The sequence below is a fragment of the Bradysia coprophila genome, chromosome IV (assembly GCF_014529535.1).
Source record: "Bradysia coprophila strain Holo2 chromosome IV, BU_Bcop_v1, whole genome shotgun sequence".
Taxonomy (NCBI): Eukaryota; Metazoa; Arthropoda; class Insecta; order Diptera; family Sciaridae; genus Bradysia; species Bradysia coprophila.
Window position 1 is genome coordinate 1642637 of NC_050738.1, and position 24024 is coordinate 1666660.

Consider the following 24024-nt stretch of genomic DNA (forward strand, 5'->3'; position numbering starts at 1 on the left):
GTTTAATTGATTAGTCTTAATTGTTGTTGAATCATCGGAAACGAAACATTTTGTTTGTTAACTTTTTGTGGATGAAGTTTGAAATCTTAGGACAAATAATCACAAGCACCTTATTGTCGTAGTAAAATAATGAACATTTTCAGAACAACTTGATTTTGATCGAAAATAATATAAAAACTTGCAAGCTTACAGCAATTAGTATACGATGTGTAAGTTGTTAAGTAAAAGATTCAATTTGGAATCAAGCATATCGTTTTCGTAATGCTTAGACAAGTCTAAGATGCGCTATCAGAAATGGACACATATTCCGGGGCGTTGGAGCACGTCAATTAATTTAATCAAACGAAATCGAACAAACCACTAGCAAATGTACTTGATCTTTGTCCTTTCAAAGAGAAATCAAATATTTATAACAAATTAATAAAAGATCATTTCTATTGAAAAGTGTTCCGTCGCGTCGATACATGAAATACTTTACTCTGAACTGCTGGATTCATTTGTGTTTTAATGATTGAAAACTGTGTCTAGTCGAAGAAATATGTTCACATGTGCCTTAAGGGCAATTCCATTTTACATAAAGCGTATTTAAAGCGACATTTTCCTGTACTACTTAAGGAAAGTGAGTAATTTAGTAGTGGAACCGAGTTTTAGTAAATAATTTCATAAGAAATGAACAGCGGATAGGTTGAACGAACCTTTTCTTCTCACATAGCTTACTCATACCTGGATCCTATCTAGTAGCAATGTTCGAGAGGTGTCAAGTTCTATTAAATTGTTTATGAATTTAATATGATGTCCGCGCTTGTCTTCTTAAGGCCCGTCATTGGGAAATGACAGGACAGTTTCCCGAAAATGTATGGAAAATTTTATCACAAAAATTCACCGAAAAAATTCAAAGAAACTCACCTCTTATGCTTTCAATTGTATTCGGGCATAGTCTCTTATGGTCGCCAAGGCATATTTGAACACTAAAACACTTTTTACTCGATGCAAAAACAAAAAGTTTTTTTTTGTTTTGTCGCGACAAAAACACAGAAAATATTTCGACACAACTGTGACACTCCGCTACTATAAGTACTAGAATCAATGTTTGCTGTGTTCACTTCGGCGGTAAAATATTTTCATTCAAAAAAGTGTCGGACATTTAAAAACAATCATCAAACGGTTGACAAAGGGTAGCGTGTACATTAATGCTCATCGACCATTTTTTAAAGCTTTACGAGAGCTCAGCGGACATTCTCTCAACGATGGGAGAGCATTTATTAAAAATTTAGCCTCTCGTAAGACTGCGCTGAGCGTAAATAAAGGTTCGTTCCTCTTTAGTAAGCTAAGAAGACTTCGCGAAGTCTAATTATGCCACCTCTTTGAATAAAAATATCGGCTGAGTTCTAATAATTCTTCGCTGAGCTTTAACTCACCTCCGCTGAGCTCTAATAATTCTCCGCTAGGCTTCAGGAAGTGTCCGTTAGGCCTAAGCAAGTTGCAGGAAGGCTTAATGGAGCGAATCGGACACTCAGCGGAGATCTGCCAAAGCCAAGTGGAGTCTTATTAAATCATAGCAACAATTATTAGGTATCCGCTGATGCTTATTGCGTGTTCGCTTAGCTTCATTGCCTTACTACAACGTGCTAAGGTCTGACGGACTCTTACTGAAGCCTTGCGGAGAATTATTAGAACTCATTAGAGGTTTGTCAAAGCTCAGCGGAGAATTATTCGACCTCAGCCGATATTTTTGTTCGAAGAGGTGGCATAATTAGACTCAGCGAAGTCTTGTTAGCTTACTAAAGAAGTGGGAGAGGTTACAATTTTAATAAATGTCTACCATCGTTGAAGTGTCGGACACTCCTTTATGAATCACGCAGAAATCATTTATTAGTCGTCGTTGTCGATAACAGATGATTAAGAATATTCCTTGCAATCACAGGTTCTATGGGCACACGAAATAGGAGTCAACATAAACCTTGCTAGCCAATTGTTGCTAACCGAAATTTTAATGTCTATATTTGGTAGACTTGTTTCATGGAGGACGAAATCAGCCTCGCAACAGTTTTTCATTTAAAAAAATTACTTTTTCAACGACTGTAATGAATCGTAGTCTATACATTACGTCTACATAACTCATACTGTATTACGACAATGCAATGGTGAAATCTTGGCAAACCGAATGCTCAATATTCCTTGTGCATTGTCAATTAACGCATTCCAGTCAATAAAATCAATTTGGTTTTGAAGTAATTTTTCTTGTGTGCATTCGCCTTTATTAAATTACATTTCACTTGTCCCGTCTTGTCTCAAAAATTTATTATATTTTGAAATACATTTTGCTACCTATAATGTGAGTTGTCTCTGCAATATTTCTTTCTCTCTTTTTTTTCGTACACGAAGTTTGATGCAGCCATGATATATACAACGTTGTAACAAAAACAAAACCAATATCGAAAATGCCTATTGAATACGCATAACATAATTGTACACAATTTTGCTCCGAGATTATTATACAAATAAATACACAATTGTCTCGTGCCAACATATCAACCTGCCAGCAGCATATCTATACTCTGTGCACTCGCTCGGGCTGGAAACGCAGGGATAAAAACGACGACAAAAACGAAACGAAAAATGTACGTTGAAAACTATACAACGCTGGACATAACCAAATAGAGATGATCATCGATATCCTAATTTGAGTCATTTTATCAAACCTGATTGTTAAACGCATGATGGGTATGAATGTCTTATAAATTATGTTGGAAAATTGTTTTGTTTTGCAAATTGAATGTATTGGAAAATGTTTTGTGCTCTTTTTTCGAAAGGCGATTTTTTTGTGTGCATCTTGGCAAATAATTAGGCTTGACTTGTGACGATCATCAGCTGATTGGAATATTGTTAGACTTTAAGTTTGGAATTTGAATTTGAAATGGAAGATTTTCTAGATAGATATACCTCACATATGATACGATACGTTCGTTGGTATGAGCTGCAAAGAACTTGAATTTCTGCATTTTTTTTGTTTTCAATACTTTTACTGTTTTATTCGTAGGTTATGTGAATAATTCCTTTCTGTTTAAAATATTTAGAAAATCGTGATACTGTACAGCTTGGAATAGCAATATTCGCCTCGATATGACTATTAGAATAAGGTCTTTCGGGCCGTGCTATTACACCGATTCAAATATTTCATTCATTGATCATCAAACCGTACTTTCAAATGAAACCTAAGGACACCGTCAGCTGGCATATCGTTCATTAATTGAAATGACAATCCTCCATAAACGTTGTCAATATGTTTGTCCCAAATCAATCAAGAAAATCGTGAAAATCGCTCTTAATTGCCTGCCAACCAGTCAAACAAAAATCAAATATCTGTCTACTTAATCACCCATTGGCAATTCACAACCTTCATAATTTGTGCATTCGTTTAACATCAAAACGAAAAATTTGTGTGAGAAAAAAAAGCGACAGTTTGCCAACATAATGCCGAGCGGTTGTCTCTCACCCATACCAGCTATACTTATCAATTGTAATGCATTGCAAATAAAATTATTTTGATCTTAAACATAAATTATTGAATGCGTTTCGTTGATCGCGATAAAACGCGCTGGCAAGCCACTTCTCTCTCATTGAAATTGTATTAAAACATAAATTAATCGCCGTGGCTACCCATATTTACATCGATTTTATATTTATGCAAACGTAAAACCGATTTTTATCCAATCAATCAGCGAATGTCAGTATTATAATTGTTTATGTGAAAAATACGTCTGTTTCGCTGATCGGTTGTTAAATATGCAGTGATATGGCAGCGATGTGTGATGCCATTGGGTAGATATTATTGGAGCATTATTTTATGGAATTAATTGCTAATATGAATGTCCAAGTGTTATGTGAATCGACAGATTTTTTTTTTCTGTAGTTTTACTTTTCATTTTTGTATTTCATTTTAACTCTTGCCATATTCGGTCAAAACAACAAAAGGTTTCAGTGAGGAGAAAAAAACGCTGCAAGAATTGAAATAAATTAATTTGGAGAAAAAATTGTTCGGGGAAGGGCATTTCAATAACGTGCTGCAATAAGAGAAATCTAAAGGCTACAGAACCAGCACCGACGTCTACTCCACCACAATAATTTAGTTCAGGAAAGTTTTACTTTTTCTTCATTAAGAATTGAGGACGTGTGATGTGAGCTTGTTATTTTAAGGGCCGGATCGGCCATAAACTCTACGATAAAATGTATTGTTATTTCTAATACGTCATCTCATCTAATCTTTTTACTATTGACGTCTATTTAGACTAAAGTTTTCTTGGTTTTTTAACCTTTCAGGAACTACTCCTTTTGTGTCCAAACTTCGGATTCCGAAGTTTCACCTAGTGTTCAACAGAAAATCTTTTACTTCATTTGTTTAACCACTCATTTTAGTGTGTAAGATCAACCGTAGATCATTACTTATTTCTTGTCATTACTGTCGATAACGGACGTCTAGCACTTTCAGCCCTTTAAGTAAACATCCGATGCTTTTTAAACCAATTCCGCCCTGGATAACGTTTTCATTTGCGAAAGCGTCAGGATCACACGCAAATCTATTATCCCTCAGAACACCAATGAAATAACTTGGAACGTTTCAAAATCGAAACCCAAGGTGTGAACGTACACAGAGGGTGAAGTCCGAGTGAAGTGTGCAGTGGACTATTTTGAGGTAAACTTTAGAGAAAATTCCGTCCTTCCGCATTGATTCCTTCCCAACCGATCTAATATCTGAATCAATAGATCGTAGAAGACGCTGACAAAAGGGAAGAAGAAGATAAATTTAATGCCATTGCTCTCAATGTATCCCATGGAAACGATTTATTATCTGATGATATCTGATGTGATTTCATTTCCGTAGTTCCTCGTGAAAAAAAACTTTCGTTCTGGTTTGAACATTGCTATTGTGACTTGTGGGATAAGGGGCCTTTGCCTTGGTCGTAAACCTCCCACTTTTCAAATAAAAAAGTCTAAACAAGAACGTAGACAAGATGAAGTAGCTCCTTAGAATTACTCTAATTAGCATACTGGCGCTACTCTGCATTAATTTGAATTTGCATGTAAAATTGCAATGAAATAAATGAAATGAAATGAAACGTAAGCAGTTATGAAAATTGATCAGCTATCTTAAAGCCTCAAGTTATGTTGATTTAACCGGTGGTTTAACAGACTCAGTAATAAAAGCTCTGACGCCAATATAATGTACAAAGTGGGTGAAATTATATAATTAGGTTAATGCGTTTCTCAACGGTTTAGACATAAAGCTCCATTTTTAACGTTAGCAGCGTTACATGACTGTAATAGTATGTTGTGTTACAAGTGTTGTAATGTTGATTTGACTGAAAAAATCTCATTACAACACGAGTTTCCTAACGCATGCTCAAAGTCTTTTTTAAGTGAATGAAAGGTTATCATGACGAGCGACTTTATGAAAAGCATTGTTCCTGACTTATGCTGAAAGGCTTTTCTTTCTGAATTCGATTAACCTTTCATTCGCTAAAAAAAAACCTTTCAGCATGCGCTAGAAAAATAAGTATTGCTTTGCCTAGGGTCGAAAATGGCTTACAAGGGAAAACGAGAGAATTTGTTTGGGGAATCACATCATGTAATTGTATTTCACATGACTAGGGATAAAAGATGAAAAGTAGAGTGTGGATTTTGTTGATCATCATTGTTGAAACATGAAAAGTGGCATCAACTGCTAAACTCGAGATAAAACAATACTCTCTCTAGCAAACAAACTCTCAGCTCTATGTGTCAAATTCACACCTTATTTTACAAACACTATTCTACATTTTGACTGACCACGCTGTAATTTACATGTAAATTCCGAAGGCTAATTGACAGTTTCACCACCCTAATAAAAGTAGTTTGTTTGCTACCCTAATAAAAGTAGTTGGTTTGCTAGAGAGAGTATTGGATAAAACCAGGTTTTTGTTTCGTATGATTGTTGGCATCGGCTTCTTCTCCTCGGAACAACAAAAACACGAAAAACGTATATCTTAGGGTGACATACTTTATGATCAACATCTATAATTTGCAGGAGCACGATTTTAGAATGATGTTTAACCCAAACTCTCAACGAATTTTCCATTTAAATTAATTTACCATTGACTGTCGATCGGTAAAAACTCTCGATTGCATCATTTTTATAGATTGATGATGATGATCAAACACCAATTAAAAACAAAAATGTGATAATGAAAAATCTAAAATAATTTCAAATAAAATTTAACGAAAAAAAAGAAACCAAAAGATTTATTTGTGGCATTAAAATGTATATCTAAAGAATAATGAAATTACACCCAATATGTTAATAATCAAATTCAACACAAAATTGAAATTTTCACCCACGTACCCGTTGGCTCTATTATGAATTTATATGCAAAGTGACCAATATAAAGTTGAATAGACGAAACAAAAATCTTTTTTTTTCGACTTCAACGTGAAATATATAAAAAGACTTTTATCAATTTATTATATTCGCCATAACGTATCTGTGATACTCAATAAATTTGTTTATTTAAAGTATTTAACTTTGAAAGCAATTAAAAATGTTGTTTTCTATTTGACTATTTTAATATAAAATAAAAAAAAATATAAAAAAATAAAAATACGCAAAATCAAAAAACCTACACACAAAATCGCCTAGCTAAATAAACATAAACCTCTTCGCAAAGTACCAGCACATTATCATAAATTAAACAATTTAACATTTGTCCAAGTCCGAAAAGCCGATGAAGCGCACATAGAGCCCATGGAGAGAGACGATATTCATTGTAGGAGAACTCCAATTAATTAAAAAAAAAAATAAGAAAAAAAAGAGTAAAAAGATCCGCACACACAGCGGTCTAATAAATGCCGGTCCCATTGTTCAAATAATTGAATAAACAATGGAAATGCGTATGAATGTAGCTTTTTATTGAAACTGCAAAAGTAAAACGTATACGAAAAAAAAATGCTTATTGCACGTTGCTAAAGTTTTGTTGTTTCCGTTGCTGTTCTTTCATTTTTCAAATTAAAATTGCATTACATCTACATGAAGATAATTGCAAAGATAGTAATTCAATTCGATGGGGTTTCAATGGCATCGTACAGGCCTTTTCGTTTTTTTTTTATATTAATTCTGAATGTAACGTTAATGTTAAAAATGCATAAAGGCTCTATGCGCTTGTTTTGTCATTTAGCTCTATATATTCCTGGGTTCGCTTCAAACGCTCAAGCAAAATTTTATGTGCATATTCCGTGTCTGTATTATACGAAAACAAACGGAGGCTAGCAACAACAACAACAAAAAAATAAGAATAAAACAGAAAATTGCAAATAGTGCATTTAGATGTCGCGTAGAAATGTTTCTTCAGTTTTTAATTTTCAAATTTTAATATTTATGCTCATGTCAATTTGACCATTTTGAATTCATAATTATTTCATTTGCATTCCGGTAATACGACTCACCTAACGATTGCATAATACGTCCTTTGAGATTAATATATTTTGTGCCTTTAAGTGCTTTTAAGTTCGAATTTGGATAAGAATGTTGCTATATGCAGTCAAAGCTGATCATGTGGTCGAGAGGTTGGATATTGGTCATTTCATTTGTTCTACCTATCACTCTCGAATGAAGCTGTAATCAACCCTTCTGTTACTTTTTCATAAAATAACCGTTTATCGTTCACGTTCATTTCCCCTGGAAACAAGTTTTCAGGATTTTCCATGAAAATTATCAAAATATTTTCAAAGTCGCGTTGATCAGGGATCGCAATGATCTGATCTGTTCTACCCTAGCTTTTACATATTTAGTCCCAAAAATTCTTCAACCCTCTGTTTACTCAATTCAATAAAGTTACACAAATAGTAGTAGTGTCCCACTTTCCTTCACTTTGCAAAATAGGAAGTTTCCTTGAACGATGTTTTCGTTCTACCTCAAGGACTCATGGCTCGTAAATTTGAAATTTGTAAAAGATATTTGAAGCACATACTAAGTTAGGAGCAATGTAGCAATGGACCATCTGCAATTCGGTAGCCTAGATTTAGGCGTAAAAATATTCGTTTTTTTTGATGATATCTCCGAAACAAAATCTTTTTTTGAAAAAGTAAAACCATTAAAGCACGGAACAATGTGTTGCTTTTAAAGGCAAATATTGGTTTGTGAGACATAATCCACTTGGAAAAATCTGTGCAGTTTAGATAAATTTACACAATCTGCAAAGGTTTCTCCTAGTGGTATAGCTTAGCATCCACAAACCAATTTTTCCTTTAAAAGTAACACATTTTTACGTACTTTAATGGTTTTACTTTTTTCAAAAAAAAAAAAGATTTTGATTCAGAGAAATCATCAAAAACGAATATTTTACGCCTAAATGTATGCCACAAATTTGCAAATAGTAAATTGCTCTTAACTTTACAGAAAGGGCTAGCGGAGCAGCTGTCAAACATAAATGGTTTTGCTTGGCTTAGTGTTATCTTACATAGCATGAACAGAGTTAAACAATAGAAGTACAAGATTTTGTATGGAACAATTCGGTAAGCGATACTAGAAACACATGAAGTGACACATTTCGTGGTTAACATTTCCAAACAACTGTCATTCAAAGAATGTTAAACAGTCACAGTGCCAATCAGTCTCAGGGCTTATTTTTGGAAATTTTAATTGTGAAAAAAAAAATCCGGAAAATATTGCACAGCATTAGAATAGTGTTAGGTACGAAATCGTTGTATTGATAAATCAATTGAATTTGAAATTATTTTTAAATTAAATTTTTCAATTAAATGCATAAAACCAGTTAAATGCAAAAGAAGCGGTCAGAAGGCGGTAGTTTATTAACTAATAGAACACAAACTCTCAATCGGTTGCAATTTATTCGACTATTCATAATGAATTTTATTATAATAGAGCACTGCGAATACATTGCAGCTTGGTGCTCTAGTTCAAGTACACAAAACCAATTTACATTATTATAATTTTGCCTATAAATATATTTCCCTGACTGCGCTGCAAAAAAAAAAAAACTTGTAAACCGTTTTTCCACCTACACACCATGGTGTTGTTACGTTTTAGATAGATATTTAAAATGTATCCATTTCAGATAAATCGAAAAAGAACAATAGCATTTAAATGTACTAAACGATTTTTCATTACAAATTCAAATTAAATTTACTTAACCAGCATTATCCATCTGTATTAGATTGTTGTACGTAGTTGGACTGAGAGAGAGGCAACCTTAAATTGGCCATAATTCTATACGAATTCTCCTTTACTAGAGTTAGGGAAATAACTTTTGTTAGAGTCACTGAAATACGCATTTCTCGTATTATCAAAGACGAGATTGTTTTTCCTTTATTTCTTTCTTGGGGGCAACTATTGTCAACACACATGCTAAATAAATTATGGTCTACTTTACGTTCATGGTTTTTTTTCCTGTTCTCGATTATACTCTGTTATATCCATATAGCATTACACTGAACCGAACAACATCAAGGAGGTCTCTCCCGGCGCTGACTTTATGGTTGGCATTGTTGCATCCACCAGTATATTATGAATTGATTGGAAATTTATTGTTGCATGAAAATTCAATCCATTTTAGATGAATATTCTGAATGTGTAAACATCGAATTGAAATCGGTTGGTATGCGCTGGGAATATGTTCGTTTTGATGAGTGCATTCTCTTTACGTTTTTGATTAAGTAATATTACATTGTGAAATAGAGCTACTGATTTGCTGACAGATACGTTTTAAATTTACATAAATTAATTCGAAGAAAAATGAACCAAATAAAATCGAATGTTACGTGTATACGCAGTGTACCTGGTTGTTATAAGTTATTAGACAGCTTTTATAGCTTATTAGACAGCTTATTAAATGTTAAAAAGGTAATCAATCTCAAATTAAAAATTGGAATGTAATTATTATGCTTTGCTACGAAGAGTGGCTTTTAATAATAAGGCAACGGGAATGAAAGCCTAACCAATACTAAATCGTATGAAATCAATTTCAATGCCACTTACGGAATGATTCTTGTAAAATGGAAATAGACTGGGTGCTTTACAGTTCACGTGGCACAAGATTTACTCCATAAAAATATTTCTCATGTTTAGCTTTCGATATTTCAGTCATCGGTTGTTAAATACGTTTTGCATTAATTTGCAGTTCAAAAATACCATTTTTTGATTTTGATTTGAAACAAATTTTGGGTCAAAATTTGAAATATAATTTGAGTTATTCTCATGTCGAATCAATGCAGCGTTCATATAAGATGACATCTTGATGTTAACTATATAGACAAATTCGATAGAGTTGAACCAGTTGAACTGAGGTGCATCGATGCACTTGGATAACAAATCGTAAACGAAAAATACGCTTGAGTTGGTGCGGCGCCAGTCCAGAGTGTCCAAGCCCAATCAGGTCATCTGTTAGAATACGGTGGAAGCCTATGCCAATGCCCTAAATTGATTCGATCTTATCACTATGCACATCGTAGCTCGGATTCCAAATCACTGATGCATATTCGAGATGAGAACATGAACGTTATAGATACTCGTCGAAACAAATTCTCTTACGAAATCCAAGTACCGAATACTTTGCAATGTGAGTTTTCGATCCAATACAACGTCGAGATCCCGGATTTCAGAAACGTTTGTGACAACATCATTTCTCATCAGGCCACGACGACAGCGATACAAAATAGTCTAAAAACACTATACCATTTTATACACGAACGGGTCTAACGAATCATAATTGAAATGAAATTTGGATTCTTCACTAGTTTGGCCGACTCGTTGTGGGTGAGTATTCGGTGAACTATCACAAAAAAGCTGGACAGAGCTTGGCTTTTTGTCTCATCATACGTATGTTAATTCCGAAAGTTTTTTTTTGAGCTTTCACAAGCTACACTCATTTGAAGAAGTGCACCGACTCAGCAAGCCAAACGGGGAAGAGTTATGGATTCCAACAAATCTTAATATCGACAGCCAGACAATTTTCTATTTCACCAAAGTTTGATGTTGTGGTGAAAAAACCAAAATTCTATTCTATTAATCGCGACCAACCGGGAATCTGGATCCATAAGTTTGTTGTGTCAGTGAATTAAGCATATGAAAAAGACGGAGAGTTGAGGTTTAAAGTTTTGTAAATTTGAATCAAATTGAAACAATAACTTCTTGCAGGAGGACATTTACATTGAGAGGATAGGTAACGACATATCCCATTATACTTTAATGGACATGCCGTTCCGTTTCCATAAACTGTATGACTAAATGAAGAAGAAAAAAACGGTAGATCAGATTAAACAGAGGTTAACATCCATATTAAATTCATGTCGAGTCGTGCAATATCACGAAACCGAAAAGGATGTTCAGTGCTCATATCTTGTGTGATTAATAAATTTTGCCAGTGTATCGAATGAAATTTATCAATGACAAAATGTATTTGTCTCTCGCAAATATTTATTTGTCCACTTAATGTATAATCCATACCTCTTGAATGACAAAAAAAATGGAGAGACGAACAACAACGAAAAAAATCAATCTAAATAAACTAATATAATATTAAATTTAACAATCAAACGAGTTACCACAGTCAGTGGCGTGTTTAGTGTAATAATCTTAGCGAATTGCCTTAGATGGTTCGGCCATCCATATTTGGTATGGCCGTTGGGTAGTGCTTATAACTGAGCTCATATCTAATATGTGCGCACAGGTATTAATATTATATATCGTCTGATTCAGTACATATGAGAGAATTATATTGTATGTATCGCCGTCAGTAAATATTATCATGTTTTTATAAATGAAAAAAGTGAGGTGGTGTGTCGTCGCTGTGTCTCATACGTAGTTTAATATTTAATAAATTACAATATTTATGATATTATTATTCCAACTCATTATTAGATATTTTTTGTATAATTTTATTCGATTAATTTGTTGGCTTTTTTTTCGTTCGTTAGAATTCATATAAAGAGATTTTTTTTGTTCTGACTTAATTGTCTCGTAACGACCACTCGTCGCATTAGCAATTATTGAATGTATTGACAAATTACTTCAAATTAACGTTTTTGTTTTGCATTTCAAATGGAACATTCGTTTCATTTCATTTCTAATTAATATAAATGCATGGTGGATCTGTAAGGAAATAAACTTAATGCTCGGAACAGGTCGGGTTTGGTGTGAATTGAACGTGATCCTGATTTTAACGCGAACCAGAATTTTTATTTCAGGCTAAACCTGAATCTGACCCGAACCTGAATTGAGGTCGTTCAAGAACACGCTTCAGGCTAACCTGAATTTAGACAGGCCAACTCGAAACCGTTTCAAACTATAATATATCAAAAGCCTCAACAAATAGATTTTCTCTTCTTCTTATACCGACTAAGTTCAGTATAAGGTTAGTATTCCCTGCTCCTGGGACCTGTTGTATTATCTGATAGCCCTTTATGTGTTAGATTGATGGATTTAAAAATTTTCAGAAACAGTTCGATATCTACCTTCTAATGCTTCGCATGTTAAAATGTATTTTGTTACAAGTATGTTAGAAATGAAGTAAAAACTATCCTTCCAAAAAGTAGTGCTCGTACTTGTGTAATTCCGCGCACCTTAAGTTCTTTAAGACTTTTCCTTGTTTCATGCTGTGGAAATTGAAAATTGTTTTTCCAGACGGAAAAGCCATTTATATGAAGTCGAATATTTCCAGACCTGCAATGTCTTTTTGATTTTTTTTTTCTGTTCTGGAAGAATATTTTTGCAGCAGTGGGGATGGAGTCGGTATTCACTAACAAAAAAGAGTTGAAAATCTTACCTGCAGCAGGTAACTTTGGCTACAGGTAATCTACAATAGCTGCCACAACTGTAGTTCCTCATACACAAAAAGCACCTGTGGCAGATAATGTATATTACCTGGAGACAAAGTTACCTGCTGCAGGTAAGATTTTCAACTCTTTTTTGTCAGTGTTGGACTAATACCGACTCCATACCCAATACTTCAAATAGAGATTCCCCAACCCCACTGTCCCGGAAAATTCATCAAATTTGAAGCCATTTTGTCTGGCAACTTCCAATCCATGTTTCATAAATGTGGTGTCATTCGAAAACTACATTAACTTCTGATTTCAGCCGGCCATGATCCATATCTAATGTAATGCCTGAGATTTGACCTGGAAAAGTCATGAATGTCCTAAGACGTATTTTTAAAATTATTCTAAATCAATAAGAGGAATGTCGCTAAAATTTGGGATACTTTTTCAAGTGTTTTATGCAAAGATGTCTCATCAGTACTTCCTCTCACCTTCATTTCTGTTCCAAGATTATGGAAAGTTCCATTTTTAACAGTTTACTTTTACGAGCAATGGACCCTTTGCAGATCTGTAGCCTACATTTAGGCGGAAAAATATTCGTTTTTTTGATGATTTCTCTGAACCAAAATCTTTTTATGAAAACGTAAAACTATAAAAGCACCCAAAAATGTGTTACTTTTAAAAGAAAAATTGATTTGTTGGTGATAATTTATCAAGTGGAGAAACCTTTGCAGATTGTCTAAATTTACATAATCTGCACAGGTTTCTTCAAGTGGGTTAAGGTAAACCAGTTTTTCCTTTTGAAAGTAACATATTTTTTAGTGCTTTATTGGATTTAATTTTTAAAAAATTGGTTCAGAGGAATCATCAAAAAATGAAGAATAATCTGGATCTGGGCTTTCCCAAGATCGTTATGAGAAATCTAAGTTACATTTAAGATGGAATTCCAAAAGGATTTAATTCTTTAATCTTAAAAGGCTCAGATTCAGTTCTCAGACTAAATTTCTATACTTTCACTGAAACGATACTTAACTTATAGTTAGCAGTTAGCATTTGCAAATCGATTGACATAACTGAAGGTCCGATAAGTGTACAATTTAAAATCGATGTCCTCTCTCTACTATTCTGGATCCACTCGAGTACGAGATGTACGTACACCACTCTATTGTAGTCTGTTTCTGTACAAATTTCATTTCATTCAGTTAGCCATCGAATGAATTTTATGGAATTGAATTGTCAACTACCCGAAAAGAAAAATAAATTCCACACACCAGCAGCAGCTATCTGATCCATGACTTTTGTAAAACAAGTAACTTCATACATTTGGTTGTCGAATGACACATCATGGTATTATACGGACAATACGAAATGCAAAAAGCATTTTGCACGTTGCGCTCTACATCAATCTACATTTCATTAATTTTATGCGCGCGAACATTTAACCGAACAGGACAATGGTTAACCGGTATTTATTAGGTGAAGAATACATTAGTCGAGTCAGATTAGATTAAAGTGCCGCTTCCTCTTATTTATTCATTGCAGAAAAAAAAGATCTTTTTGAATACATGCAACTTACGCGGCTTTGTCTGCTCGGAAAAATCTGTGTGCGCAATGAAAGCATATAATGCACAATCAACTTAAACCATAAAATTGCTTTGACAAACGCAGCATCTGATTGTGACTTCTATTTTTTGCGAAAAACGGTACCAGAAGCTAGCGATTGTCCATTAAAAGCCGATGAATAAAATAATTCAAAAACGATAAAATGGCAACGATCGGTCAGAAAGGTGCTCCACGAATATTATCAAAATTCAACAAGTGATCAATCTATGTATTTGTTTGGGTTCCGTCGTATACATTGATGGAACAAAACAAAAGAAGAAGAAAAACAAAAGAAATTTTAAGAGAAAATTCTGTGGCTAATGTAAGATTTGTCAATTCACTAAAAAATAGCTATTCGGTCGATCTAGGATTATCACAATCTTAGGAATGGTTTTTATCCAATTTATCCAATTTATGATCACGGGTCATCAAATGTGGTACTTCTTTTGTTTAACGTACCGATTAGCGCTAAATCTTTTACTTCATTTGTTATCTATCAAGTTTGCATGTATATTAAGAGGACACTAGCCAGAACTAAACGCTCATTCTTTGATTATATCGTCGTTGTCAATAACAGATGCAACCTTATATTAGACAAAAATGGGTTAGCTTGGAGGGTGATATACCACTACTAAAGCGACTTTCAATGTAAAAAAAATTCTCTCCATTCAGTACTCCGTTTCACATTTCTAATAATACTTCACAGCCATGAGTCAGGGGAACGGGTGATACATTTTGTTTTGTCTTCACCATTCACTCGGGGTTATTTCTACTTATGCACGTCGGGTATCATTAGAAAGCTGAGACAAAGTACTGCAAAAGATCTGGGCCTTCTCATTATTATCTTGAAACGTTTCGTTTGCGCTAAATTTATTATAATTCTAAAAATTTTGAAACTTCCGCACACAATCCTTGCTGGAACCATTGTGCTGTAGTCAAATTTCAAGATACTCTTTCGGCGAATGATTTCGACCTTTAACTGATGATATTAACTGCAGTACTGTTAAATAAAGAAATTTGTGGGAAATACTCGAATTACTAGGTGCATCTAGCGAGCACTATAATCGAGCGAAGGTAACTTATAAATTACAACGCGTAAATAACCTTAACGTTAATCGCACTAAAATTACACCACACTATACCACATCTAAACCATAGATACCGAGACATCAGAGATGCGTCTCAGCGATACGAAACCCATTTATCTGAAAGTAGTTTGTTATCTGTTTAAAATTCTCCATTTGTCGTCGAGTAATTCTGACAAACGCTATTACCACTCACTCCATCACAATCGTTGCATCGAAATGTGCTAACAATTCTAAACTTTCGAAATCCAAAAGAAATGCAACCTTTTTCAATGAACCGATATAAAAAAAACCTTTTCGAGAATATAACATCAGCAACTTCCCGAAAAGGAAGAAAAAATGTTTTCATTTATAGTCATAGCAATCAAAACTGTAGTAGCCTCAACGTCTCTCACAGATATAATATCGGCTACCAATCGGCTTCCAAGCATTTTTATCAGGCTTAGGAATAAGATTACATTATTATTGTTATTATTATGTGAGACCTTTGTGTGATGATTTTTTTTTTTCCATCATTCGTGTTATTTGCTCATTCCAGTCGTTGTTGTTGGGTGTTTTTTTCCTCTTTATTTTTATTTCATTTTTTTCTTCGCTTCTCTCCAACAACGTTCTTCATTACATCAATATGACTCGGGGAAATGCATTTTACACAACTTTGGTAGAAATTGTTGAAACGGCATTTCTGCATCGCAAATCGTGTGCCGTGCAATATAAAATTGTTGGGAAGCCATCGGAACGTTCGGAAAATATTATTATTGCAGACATGCAGTCTCCGACGGGTTTTCGCAAAGAATTCTAAAACTTATAAGTTAGTGAGAATTTTCTGCTGCTGCTTTGTGAAATATTGTTAAAGTTTTTACTCGTTCGGTTTATAAAATCGCTAGAAAATGGGATTTTAGGCATCTGAGGGAAATTAAAAATTTTCGACTATACAATAGGGGTGTGCGATGGATAAAGGATCGAGACTGGCGTAGTCCACAAAAAATTGTTAACGTTACTAGATGTTAAAAATAGATTTTAAAAATTTTAAAAATTTCATTTACAACTTGCGACAAATCATAGAAGCTAAAATTTCGAGTTTCCGGCCTCCCACCTATTTCGACCTCTACCTTAAAACTTCTTTAAGATTTTTGCTGGCTTTATCAGTCCGTTTCTACTAATTGGAGTCCAATGCAACAGAAAAAAATAAAACCCGGAAGAAGTTTGCCGGAAAAGTTTTCTTCGTGAGTCGTCAAAGTTCGCCGACTATGAAAAATTGAGTGGATCTTGAGCTTGAAAATTCGTAAATTCATCAGTGAAATGATTCAATTTTTGCTTAAGTGGGCTTAAATTCTTGGGAATGTTTTAGGCTATCCAGAACAGAAAAGTTTTTGAAAATCATCTGAGAAACATCTGTGTCGTGAGTGTTTGTTTGGCCTAAAATTGGGGCAAAATGCCTCAAATGAGAACATTATTTTTGATTCATTTAATTGAATTTAATATATGTGGTCACTTTTCGATCAAACAATTTAGAATTAAAGATTTTTTACATGATACATGCGTCGAAAACTGTACTTTTCATGTTTCAAGCACTACTTTCGACGCCCTTAGCATGTAAAATCCATTACATAACTCGGAATAAAAAAATGAAAAGTCTCGTTTTCGTGTGTTTATTGACCTCGGCTTCGCCTCGGAACAACAAAATTCACATGAAAACTCTACTTTTCATCTTTTTATCCCTAGTCATGTAAAATACTATTACACTTTTTCAAAAATTCGATTTTTTAACATTTTGACATCTAGGGACGATAATAATTTTTTGTGGACTACGCCAGTCTCGATCCGTTATCCATCGCACACCCCTACTATACAGAGTGCCACGTCCTACGAAAAAAAAAAATCTTTTTTTTTGTGGGATTCGACTGATTCATGATTCACTCTTAATATTTCAAATAGATCAGGATCTAATCAGAAGTTATATCATTTAAAATATTTACATTTGAAGAGATGTGGAGCTTCATCCCTTTTTTATGAAATATGTCCGATCTATTACTGAATAATAATGCATACTCCACTCATATATCAGCCACCCAGAATTTTTTCAATAGAAATTACTTCTGAGCCATGTTGAGAGTTTCTAACACCATTTTTGATATTTAGTTATGACGACAAAAATCTCTGACATGTTTCATAAAAATATTTGAAGCAATTACAAATCGATGGAGATGCCTTTTCTTATCTTAGATTTCAATCGTATTCCACACATAAAACGCATACTATGCAAAATAAAGTTAGTTTTTTATTTCCACGATTTTATAGTTAATTAAGGACTTAAAAAAACTTAATTCAAACTAAATTTTATTTGATCGAAATTGCTTAATGTTTTTTATTTCCACCAAATATTTCGTGCACACTTCGAACACATTATCAATGGAGTAAAGCTGGAATCAACATTTATTCAGACGTTTTAAACTGGTTGGCATTTTATAAACCGACCTTATCTTCAGAGTTGTCAATTTTAAATTGACAATTGAATAGTATTTTACTCGCTGTACCCCCTGGAAATTCGTTTTCCTTTATGGACCCTAACGTTGAAACTCGTTTCCGGACATTATACATGCTAATTGGGAAATTTTTATTTTGACTTGTATGATTATAGCCCTTGCCTTCGGCGACGACGCCAACGCATCGTTTTTTTTTTTCTTCAAAATAACAATAGTAGTTTTAGTATCTGTCTGGTGAGATGCTTTTAAGGTTTTTTCTCGTGTTTTAGCACGAGTGCAAATGTCTAAAACTACCGGCCCGGACAGATACAACTTCACATGTAATGGGACGAAACCCAGAAAAAATATTCCGAAAGTCCCTCGTTGTCGCCACCGAAGCACGTAAAATTTATAATTGTCCATTACTCATTGCTATATCGACAATCGATAACGATTTTTCAACACTTTCTTCATACGCCGCCTGAGATGTAATTTCTTCCAAAGAATTTCCAGAACCAGCACAATTGTCGAACACAACCATCCATAGACAATGAAAAAGGGAAATTCAATCGCATTTTCATTCATTTTCATTTCTTCAGTTGTTACACGGTCCAAATTCTTTTTGAAAAAATCTTTTTCGTTGCCAGCGGCAAGTTTTCGATCCCGATTTACCAAAAATCCAGCGCTTTGAAAGCGATGAATAATTTCGTTTAGACGATCAATAAAATGAAATGAATCACCGACATGGAATGAGTAATAACTAGTGACAATCACAATGCGAGTATTGTAGAATCCTTTTATGTTCAACCGCTTTTGAGCTCCTATTAATCCGTCGATCCAATAGTCGAATATTACATACGCCGCTGATCTGTTGAATCGACTGAATTGTCCTGTAACTGTTTCCCAATTGGTCGCCAAGACTTTGTCGTCCCAATCGTCGAATTTCGTTTGATCCTCTAGTGCAGAAACGATTTTCGTTTTCCAGTAGTTGTTCCAAGTAAGTAAAGGAACATTGGATTCGTAAATTTCGTTAGCAGTCTTAATTTGTGGCTGATCGATCGGCCTAGTGACATAGCTTTGCAAAGCCGACAGAATACCATTCACAACTACAAGTCCTACGAACGTTAGGGAAACGATCACATACATTTCACTACGACCGAGCTTCGAGTATTTGATTGCGCTATTGTCATTCATTAGCAGATTTACCACATCGGTCACACACTCAAAAAGTATAAACTTATGTTGATTGATGTAACGGATGATAACTAAGACGAAAATAGTTATCGCCAATAAAATCGAAAAATATCCAAAGAAACCGTCGGAGGTGAGGGCGACATAATAAGTGGAAAAATCGGAATATGACGCTGCTACCGGTACGATAATGACTTGCGATGACTGTTCAAAAGTGTAGACATTTAATTCTTCAGGTACACGTTGTGTATGTATTCCCGGAGAGACGTCGAAGTCTACTCCAATCCGTTCGGAGGATTCCGAGTCGGAGAAACTTTGCTGAAACGACGATGCATTCATGTGGCTCAAAACAATTTCCCAAAATTCGACATCGAGTTCTACGTAATCATTTTTGGGTAATCTAAGCCGATGTTGATGGAAATTGAAATCTAAACTTGGGAAAGCACTCTCATTTGTGAATTCGGTTACGTTCATTACGTCTAAAGCTTTGAATGGATGGAAAGCGAAAATGTTCAATAAATTAGCAAGATTCATGTCGGTGTAAGTTGCTGCGAAAATGTTCACAATCAATTTCTGTCTGCACCACTTGAACAATTTCCGTACATTTTCAACTGGAGTAAATTTCAGAAAAAATATTCCAATTTTCATATTGACTTGAAGCCGTTGAATATTCTGCATTTGGTGCAGAATTGTGAAGTTACTATCGAAGTCGGTGCGGCTCTCTGATGGAACGACAATCATAAATGTGTTTTTGCTTCCTATAGTTGTTAGGGCAATATTCTCGACTCGGTCGTCCATTTTTTCCAAAATAAATAAAGTGCGTGGCGTTAAATCACTTTTACTGACGAAACGATCAGCATTGACCGATGCGTCGAACAAGAAAATATTGTGGTCAAAGTTGAAGTAGTCATTCAGTCGGCTTATGCGTTGCATTTCGCTTTCATATTCTTCACAAATCGCTTGCTCAAACGTTGCAACTATCACGACTATCACTAGCTTAAATTCTCGCAAATTGAACGTTTTGGAGCTCCAAAGACGGTCAGCTGCTATTAACATTTTTGTTTTTCTTTCAATCAAGTTTTGAACAATATTTTCTGATTTTCAATTTCCTATTTCTTTGAATAAACCACTCGTCACAACTACCCAATTGTGTATTAAATCGGAAAATTATTCTCGATTTTATCTAGCGTACATCTACAATCAGAAATCATTTGATTAACGACATACGTGACCTTACCTAAATTGACTGAAAGTCAGGGTCTTACGCTAGAAAAAAAGTCTTAAACAAATGTTACGACAAAAATGTTCGCAACTTTTTTCTTCATGTCATTTTCAACCGATCTGTCACAAAAAATAAGAGGATTTTTGTTATAGTTGAAAAGTTGAATAAGATAAATTTGATTTGGACAAAATTGTTTGAAGTTATAGTAGGATAGTTGATCATTTGATAGATTGATATAAAAAATAGGAGGTAAAAGAAGCAGTATTCAGACCAGTATGCTACAAGAACTGTTGGTCTCGAATCATTTACCAGTCCTCGAACATAAAACACCCTTTACAGTTCTTGTAGGATAAATTGTTTTATATATTGAGCGCTTAAACACGCGTTTCACAAACAAAACACATCACATTTCAATCATATCAATCTAGTGCGCCTATACACTCAGACTTATGTACTTTTACAGTTCTACAATAAACAGTCAATTATTTTACTAGGAACAAAAAGTTGCATTTTTGACCCATGTGGTCGAAAATAGGCACCTTTCTGTTCCGTGTGACATGTACTATTTGTCATTCAGGCTGACCAAAAAGTCACATTCCGAACAAACCGTAACAACACACTTGAATTGAACATTTTGTTTACTGGGTTATACTCTGTGATCACTGTGCTATCATTCATATTTTTCACTTCATCAATCAAAGTAATCTAAGCAATGTTTCGTAAATGTGTAAACGAAAAGTGCAAAAAAGTGAGAGAAATAGTAAGAGAAAAAGTTGCTGTTTTGGTGCTCTATCTGGTGAGAGAATGTGACGTTTTAGGTCCGCCTGAACGAATAAGAATTTTTTGATGGTAAAGTGATCGTTTCGACGAATAAAATGAAATCAATGGAACTGCTTGAAAGAGAATGTCAAAAAGAGTGTTCCCCATCGAGCTCACTTAAATTAACTGATTTGGTTCTAGTTAACTGAACTTGTACATACAAATTTTGACGTATCACCCATCGAAACCAGTTAAGCAACTGATCATTTTTCTCTATTAAACGCTCTTTTAACACTGTATGTAAAGTTAAAAGAGAGTCGAGATTTTGACGTATCACCCATCGAGATCAGTGGAATTAGCTGGTTTTTCTCCTTTTTTTACTTTGTATACTCGTTATGAAGAAATGATAGAAGTTGGAGAAATAAGAAATTTATAATATGTCGATATTTTTGAATTTTCAAAACTGTAATGGTTATTTGTGTACCTGTTTTGGACGATTGATTTTAGGCAATTTCGCGGATTGTAGGCCGAACGAAGTGAGGCTTACAAGCGAAAGTGCCTTAAAACAATCGTCCCAAACAGGTGTACATGTAAGTTTTCATGCAGAGGGCCGGAAACCCGAGAAAATTCGAAAAATTGCCCTCATTTTCGGCCCCGAAGCATGAAAAAGTTTTCTTTCACATGTTTGGCCAGAAGGCTTTTGTGGGTCGTTAAATTTGGTTCACACTTCACTTCTCTAGGCAGGTTGTTGAACAATTTGCAATCCATCGTGGAAAACGTTTTTTCGTGTTGATTTTTTGTTGGCTGTGTTGACCGTGAAGGCGGAGGCATTGCGTACAAGATACTCATGTGTTTCTCCCATATACGTAAGGCTAGCGTTTGGTAAACTAGCCGTTCACTACTCAGAAAGCATAAAGCTTCAAGCATATAGCCAATGCTCGTGGATTTTTTGCATCTGATAATAATTCTCGTTCCTGAGTTTTTTAATTTCTGCAATCGTTGTTGAAATTGCAGCGGTCCACTAATTCGTGCCATAAATCCAGTTGTCTTAGCATCATTTTTGCATTGTCCAATATGAATCCCAGGAACTTTATAAGGATGAAGCGCAGCTGCTGTATTCAGATATTCATCGGATGACTAAGAGCTGACAATTATCAATCTGTTCATAGATCTACATATAATGTTCATGTAAATGTTCTGTTCTCCCGCTGGTGTATTTCTTATTTAAGCCATTTACATCATGTGACTCATCATCGATGTATATTCGTGTCGTGGGTACAGAATAATTGTCATCAACACCACAATTTATTGTAACTGGCCGCAATATAATTTGATTTAATTGATATGCGCCATTTCGTAACTCAGTATAAATCACGGAATTTTATATTTAAATCAGCTCAAATTAAATGCTCAGAACGAATCCTTAAATGGATATAAAAACACACTTAATCCCAGCGACTGTAATTTCAGTTACACAATTAAGCAACGTATCGTTTCGTTTTAGCGTGTTTCGCAAAATAGGAAGTGTATTATGAGATTTGAAAACAATTTCAATTTCCGTAAATGTTTTTTCGATACATTTTTTCTTGACTTTATTTTCCAATCGACGGTTTTATCGTAATGAATTTCGAGTCAAATGAAGAAAAAAAACATTTTTGCGAACTCGTGTGAACTACAGCTCGTGTCGGTAAACTTAGAAGTTTACTGACTTCAATGAGAATTTTACGTTGATTCGTTTCTTCAGAATAATATCTTTTTACGGGGCTATTCAGTTTGTCCTTTCGGCTATTGTTACATGCCATACGGTTGATTTATTCATTTAAATAGGTACTGTGACACTTAAGACAAAAACTGAAATTTATTCCCATGTTGGGATAATTTTACCTTCCCTCCCAAGACACTTAAAACGAAACAACCTTAAAACACAGTCACTTTCTTACGACGCCTGAACCAATTAATTCTCATGTGACAATGAAAATGATTTGCATGAAAGCACTAAAACGTATTCCCCTAAGACACTAAAGCAAATGCCAAGAGCACATTAAATAAAAATCAAATCGCTCAAGCTTGTAAACTTTTTATTTCCGAATTTTCCGCTGTGAGTACCATAAAATGCAAGTCAGTGTACAACCGTTGTGTTTATGCATTTTTTAAAGCGATCGTTGTCATTCACTTGTCCCATAAAAATTTGACCTCGTTGTTCTTTGAGTCAACCGTCTCAATAGGTTCACTTCTGATAGCGAATACATCTAACTTACTTCTAAATAAATAAATTGCTGGAATTTCGGTCTTAAATAAATGGTAATTGTAAGGTAGCGGTTTAGAAACGCCGCAAGAATCCAACAAAAATACCCTACAATATCTGCAACATCGGCGAATAAACTCAAACACATTAAATAAATGGAAATCCAACAAGTCATTGAATCTACTACTTCTACTGTTCGAACTGTTGCCTAAAATGTTACAGTTAAGACCAATGAACTTAGGGTTGTAAAATGTTACTATTTAAAAGCACATTAAGGCCCGTCATAGGGAAATGACAGGACAGTTTCCCGAAAATGTATGGAAAATTTTATCACAAAAATTCACCGAAAAAATTCAAAGAAACTCACCTCTTATGCTTTCCATTGTATTCGGTCATAGTCTCTTTAGGTCGCCAAGGCATATTTGAACACTAAACACTTTTTACTCGATGCAAAAACAAAAAGTTTTTTTTTGGTTTGTCGCGACAAAAACACAGAAAATATTTCGACACAACTGTGACACTCCGCTATTATAAGTACTAGAATGAATGTTTGCTGTGTTCACTTCGGCGGTAAAATATTTTCATTCAAAAAAGTGTCGGACATTTTATAAAAATCATCAAACAGTTGACAAAAGGTAGTAATAATGTTCA

The 24024-nt window shown here is 34.4% G+C and overlaps 1 protein-coding gene across 1 annotated transcript in view; it reads left to right on the forward strand.

Annotated features, from left to right (window-relative positions):
- The window catches only part of LOC119066419 (serum response factor homolog), a 79233-nt gene that overhangs the window by 50499 nt on the left and 4710 nt on the right, over window positions 1-24024 (forward strand). The gene's annotated exons all lie outside the window — the stretch shown is intronic.